The following is a 6,749-nucleotide window of genomic DNA, read 5'->3' as shown; positions in this document are numbered from 1 at the left end:
TGCTGAGAACAGAACCGGAAGGGGACTTTTTGGCTCTAATCTTTCTCCTTGCCTGTTTTGCCTCAAGGTTTTCGCCTCTGGGTTATTAGCTACAAACTTTTCTCCTTGGCTGACCCTCCCCTAGTCTCTTGCCCCGGCACAATGGCCAACTCTTTTGTTATTTTGTTATTTTTGTTATTTTGCTATTTTTTGCAACTCTTCCCCTTGCAAAAAATCAAAAAAAAAAAAAAAAAAAAAAGCCCGGGATTGCTTCCCTTTGAACTGGGGGAATGGACAGGGGTGGGAACGGGGCGTTTTTACAATTTCCTTTTCTTTCTTTCTAAATCTTGAATGGGATGTTTGCCAACATCTCACCCCTTTTTTGGGGGTGGGAATCAATGCCGTAAATTGTTCATTGTCATTAGTTATCGATTTGGATACCTGGCCTGAAAAGGGTTCTTCCTTCTCTCGGAAAAAAAAAAAAAAAAGCCAGAGGTGGAAGTCCCCCCCTCCTTCTCCCTCCTTCTCTCTCCCATTTCACCAAGGCTGTTCCTTCCTTCCTTCCCCCTCTAGCTGACTTTTTGGGCCCTAACTGTCCCAGGTGTCGAAAAACCTAGGACGAAACCTCCTTCTGTGTATGGGCTGTGGCGAAGCGCCTGGGAGGGATTGGCCGTGGCCATTGTGCTGGGACGAAAGACTAGGGGAGGGCCAGCCAAGGAGAAAAGTTTGTGGCTAATAACCCAGAGGTAAAAACCTCCAGGCGAAACAGGCAAGGAGAAGGGTTCGAGCCAAAAGGTCCTAGACCCAAACAGAACATTCTGTGAAAGTACATAGGACCAGCCCCAACCTTATGGCCATGGAATTAAGAGCAAGCTGATAGAAAATCAGAAGAGGGGACACCACCACCTCTTTAAGAATTGGTGGGACCATTCTCTCTTTCAAGGTACAGTTAACAACTGCCTAGACCCGTGATGGCGAACTTATGGCACCCATGACAAAGGTGGCATGCGGAGCCATATCGGTTGGTATGTGAGCTCAGCTCTGGCGCACATGTTAGCGCTGGTCAGTTGATTTTCGGGCCTTCTGGGCCCACCGGATATTGGGAAACAGACTGTTTCTGGTGTCTGGGGGTGTGGAAGGCCCATTTTTCACTCTCCCCAGGCTCCAGAGCATTTCTAGGAGTCTGGGGAGGGCGAAAATAGCCTCCTCCCCACCCCCGGAGGCCATCCAGAGGCTGCAAACAGCCCCAATAAGAGAATTATCGCAGTCTCCTCATGCTTAGAGGTCATTTAGTCCAAGCCCCTGTGCAGCATAGAACTCTCTAAGCATCTCTGACAGAAGCATTGCTTCATTTACTGTTAGATGTAAATGCCTTATTCTCTAATGTGTAAATAGTGTATATAAGAACATCAAGAGTTAATTTATTCTATGGTCCCTAATGTATTCATGACTCATATCCCATCTTCATGACTCCACCCCCTATGTATATAAGGAGCTCCTCTCCACAAGCTCCCTGCTTCTATCTATGAATATTCAGCGAATATAGAATGCCTTTGTGTAAATAAAAGGAGTTATATTTGAACTCTTAATTCTTTAATAATTTATTGAGTCTGATCCAGAAAATATCGCAACAATCTGGTAGCAGAGGATGGTTGGATTGACTCAATAAGAACATAAACATGTCTAAAAGAAATAGACCCAATACCAGGGCATACAGCAAAGAAATGGAAGAAGATCAAGAAATAATAAATGAATCCACAAACGCAATTTCGAGAGAACCTGAAGAATATACATCAGAAGATGAGGAAATAACAAATGAAGACGATGAACAAGAAGAAGACGAAATAGAAAACAACGAACTCAGGTCAGAAATACTAAAAATCTTAAAGAGCCAAAAGAGTGATGAGAATCTTGTCGCGGAACTCCAAAATGTTCTAAGAAACAACGGAGCAGCGAGAGAGGAGCACATCACTACTAAAAAATCAAAAGACTTAAAAATAGCAAGTGATATGCTTACAGAAAAGAATACAACGAAGAGGGAGAGCAGCGATCCCGCGCGAAATTTTGAATGGCAGCCATCTTGGTTCCAACTGACCCCCAAGATGAACGAAACTGAACCAATCAGAAAGCTAGATTCGAAATATTTGGCGCGAAAAGCCCTACTCGATATAGAAAATGAAAAAGAAAAAACTCATACTTCAGAAGAATCAGAAACAGAGAATGAAGAAGACCCATTAGACGTACAAGTAAAATCAGCAATGAAAACGCTTTTCGCTGCATTTGGGCCAAAATTAAAAATCACCAGGGAATCGCCGAAGAAGCAAGCGAACAAATCGATGCCTCGAGACCTGCACGCCTCCACCACAACTTCAAGAGCGACGACGCCAGAGCCCAGGGAACCTTGCCGATTCCTTCCTACTCCAAAAACAGAAGCAAGCGACATATCCAGAAAGAGAAAGAAAAGGACGATCGCAGTTACCAGGACACCAAAAACCGAGCCAGAGACCGACTCATCGGGAGAGGAGCCGAACGAACAAGCGACAATGGAGAGAACCTTCCACGACGGAGTCAAGGGCAGAATGAGCAGTGCGCATGCGCGAAGTCAGGAAAACAATCCGGGAAGATTTGAATTCGTAAAGGAACCACACAGACTCGTTGCTGACATCCCTACACCATTCTGCGAATTTCTACACTTGCAAGACCACGAACTACCTCAGATTGTAAGTAATGGTCAAAATAACACAGGAAACTTGCCTAGTGACTTCCCAAAGTTAAGAATTGATGGTATTAATCTACAAGAATGGTACCAGCAGCTTCAAGTTATTTTCATGAAAGAGAACTTATTATTTTTTATCACTAATCCTCCAAGAAGACCTTGGACTTTAAAAATAGATAGATTACACCATAGAGCCTTTTTTCTAATAATAGCCAGCATATCTCCTGCAATGTATTATAGCATCAAATCTAATCTGACTGTTTCAGAAATTGTTCAATATATGTTTAATTTATTCCACAGTGACAGTGTAGCCACTACAACAAGGATGTCCAAGGAATTCTTTTCATCTAGAGTAAAACCAGGGGTTTCTATAAGTGAGCATTTAATATGTTTAAACAAAATAAGGGCTGAACTGCATTTAAGGGGAGAAGTTATTTCAGACCAAACAATGAAAAGTGTTATTATTAACTCTCTTGATCCATCATGGGATAATTTCATGTCACATCTTGATACCATTAACTTAGGATATTTGTCAATAGAAAGTTTATCCAACAAATTGATAGCTGAAGACAATTCGAGAAAAAATCGATCTAACAATCACTCAGAACTTAGACCTGTTAGGAAAGTAGCTTTCCAAGAAAAATATAATGAAACATATAGATGCCATAATTGTGGGTCCAAAGAACATAACAGAAGAGATTGTCCCAGATTCTCAAAAGAAAGGCACAGACCAGAATACATGAACAAACACAATCATAGACAGTCTTCTATAGAAAGGCATAGATATAGAAGCCCACCAAATTATAGAGAAAATAGAGGGGGCAGAGAAAACTTAAAAGATAAAAAATCTGGTTCACTAAATGGATTAAATAAACATGACAATACAAAATCCCAACAAAATGAAAATAATAATTGGCTCATCGATTCTGGGGCTACAAATCATACCACTAACAATAAAGATATACTGTCTTCTTTTACTGAAGATAAATTTGTAATAAAAGTAGCCAATCAAGAAAAGGTTCAAGTACTAGGCAGAGGAAATGTGATTTTATCTGGTTTAGGAAAAATAGAGGGGGTATTGTTAATACCCGAAATACCTCATAACATATTGAGTGCCATAAAACTAAGTAAAGACTCTGATATCAATATAACTTTCTCAAAGGGAGAAGCATTCCTAGAGAAAAATAAAAATAAAATAGGCACTGTGATAATTAAAGGGGGCTTGCCCTACCTCATAACAAAAGAAGAATGGTTACATAATATTGATTCAAATGTTAAAGAATGTATGGAAATAGATGATGAAAATGTTAGCAATAGTGACAATGATGATTGTATGATACCACATGATCAGAATGACGTACCCAACATAAAGAAACCAAAGATAGGTAAACCAATCCATGATGAGTGTGCTCACATCTTACATAGGAAGTTAGGCCATGCCAGTTTTCCTGTAGTACAAAAAATGACTGAACACGCAGAAGGTGTCAAAATAAAAAATTGTGAAAATTATTTGGAATGCTCAGTATGTAAGTCTACAAAACTAAAAACTAGCCCTAGACCAAAAAAATCTGCCAGATCAACTAACAAAATTTTTGATTTAGTACACATGGACCTAGTAGGACCACTTACTCCATCAATCACATATAGGAAACGTTATTTTCTAACAATAGTGGATGATTATAGTCGTTATGGTTTTGTTTACACATTGAAACATAAAGATGAGACTTTTCAAAAATTTAAGGAATTTTATAAGCGCATAGAAACACAGCATAATATTAGAATAAAGCAAATTATGACAGATAGAGGATGTGAATTTATGTCTAGAGAATTCTCTCAATGGCTAAAGGATAGAGGAATGCTACATTACACTTCCAGTCCATTTTCTGCATTCCAGAACGGAATTGCAGAGAGGAAAAATTCCACACTACAAACTATGATTAGATGTACATTAGAGGATGCTGGCTTAAGTAAACAATTTTGGTCAGAGGCATTACACTATTCAAATTATACACAAAATAGAACCTGGTCCAGTATTATAAATAAAACACCATACGAAGTAATGTATAATAGAAAACCAAAATTAGCACATATGCATATTTTTGGGGTCACTGCAGACGTACACATACCCAAACAATTGAGAAGAAAGGGAGAAAATGTATCCAGGAGACTTAGATTCATGGGATACGAAACTGGTACAAAAGGATATAGATTCATTGATGGCAATAATAAATTTATAATTTCCAGAACAGCCGTGTTCCATGAACAGGCTAACTGGTCTAAATTACATTTAAATGAAATATTTCCTAATCAACACATAGAAACAAAATATCACAAGGAAGGAACTGTAGATAAACAAAGTACAAATAAACATGAAAATAAGACCAAAACCTGGACAAATAGCCAATACAAAATAAAAACTGATACACTAACAAAAAAGGAAGCAAGATACATGCATGACAACAATAGTAAACCAGAAAGAACAATTAGGAACAACAGGAACAAAATGCCAGACAAATATAAAGATTACGTAATGAATGTAAATAATGAACCAATAACACCCAATACATACGAAGAAGTACTAAAACTTCCTCGTGAAGAAAAAGAGAAATGGGAACTAGCCATGAAAAAGGAAATGGAAAGTTTAAAAGGATTAAATGTATTCACCCCCACAATCGCACCTAAAGACAAAACTGTTATTGGTACTAGGTGGATATATAAAATTAAAAATTTGGAAGGAGGCAATAATCTGTACAAAGCTAGATTAGTTGCCCAAGGCTACGCACAAAAATACCCAGAGGACTATACAGACACATATTCTCCTACTGTGAGGACAGAGAGTGTCAAAACAGCTTTGGTGGTAGCATCAGCACTTAACCTTGATGTATTTCAATATGATATACAAACTGCATACCTACATGCAGAGTTAGATAAAGAAATCTATGTAAGGGCCCCTCACAGCCAATACACAAATAAAAATGAAACTTGGTTGTTAAACAAAAGCTTATATGGATTGAAACAATCCGGTAAAAGATGGTATGATTGTTTGGTAAAGGTGCTCAAGACTATGGGTTTTAGCGCCACATCTGCTGATAATTGTTTTTTTGTCAAAAGGGATAATGACTGTATAGAATTTGTATTAATTTATGTAGACGATATTTTATATATTGGAAAACACAAAGAAAGTAGAGAAATCTTTGTGAACAAGTTGAATGAACACTTTTCCCTAAAGTCTTTGGGTAAGGTAAATAAATATCTTGGTGTACAAATCAGCAAAACAAAAAAGGGTTTCCAACTTACTCAAAAAGATAAAATTATAGAACTTCTAAACAAATGTAATTTAAATAATGCTAAGACATGTGATACTCCCATGCAGACTGACTTCCTCAGAAATACTGATGAATCATCTCCTGAATTTAAGGACAACACATTTTATAGATCAATCATAGGTTCACTTCTTTACATATCTAATTGGACTAGGCCAGATATAGCTTTACCACTTAATTTACTGTCCAGATATGTCAGTAAACCAACAATGTATCATTGGGAAGCTGTCAAAAGGATTTTGAGATACCTGAAGGGTACTTTAGATTTTTGTCTTATGTTAGAACCAAATGATAACAAGGAACCAAAACTCATATGTTATGCAGATGCGGATTGGGCAGGAGACACATCTTGCAGAAAAAGTACATCAGGTTATATTTTCTTTTTAAATGATTGTCCAATTTATTGGTATACCGGCAAACAAGAACTGGTATCTACTTCAACTACAGAAGCAGAATATGTCTGTTTATCCAAATCTGCTAATAACCTCGTGTGGTTTAATGACTTAATTTCAGAAGTTTGGAAGAAACCTATTTTACCTTTTATCATAAATGAGGATAACAAAGCAGCTATTGAAATCTCCAGATCTGATGCTATTGGACAAAGGTCCAGACATATAGATATTAAGTTTAAACATGTAAGACAATTATCCCAAGACGGTTTTATAAAAGCTGTGCATTGTGATACTTCTGAACAGATAGCTGATATTTTAACAAAGCCTTTACCATCCAAA

Source organism: Pantherophis guttatus, chromosome 2 (genome assembly GCF_059756535.1).
Source record: "Pantherophis guttatus breed Tessera chromosome 2, ASM5975653v1, whole genome shotgun sequence".
NCBI lineage: Eukaryota > Metazoa > Chordata > Lepidosauria > Squamata > Colubridae > Pantherophis > Pantherophis guttatus.
Note: the sequence above shows the minus strand (reverse complement) of the source record.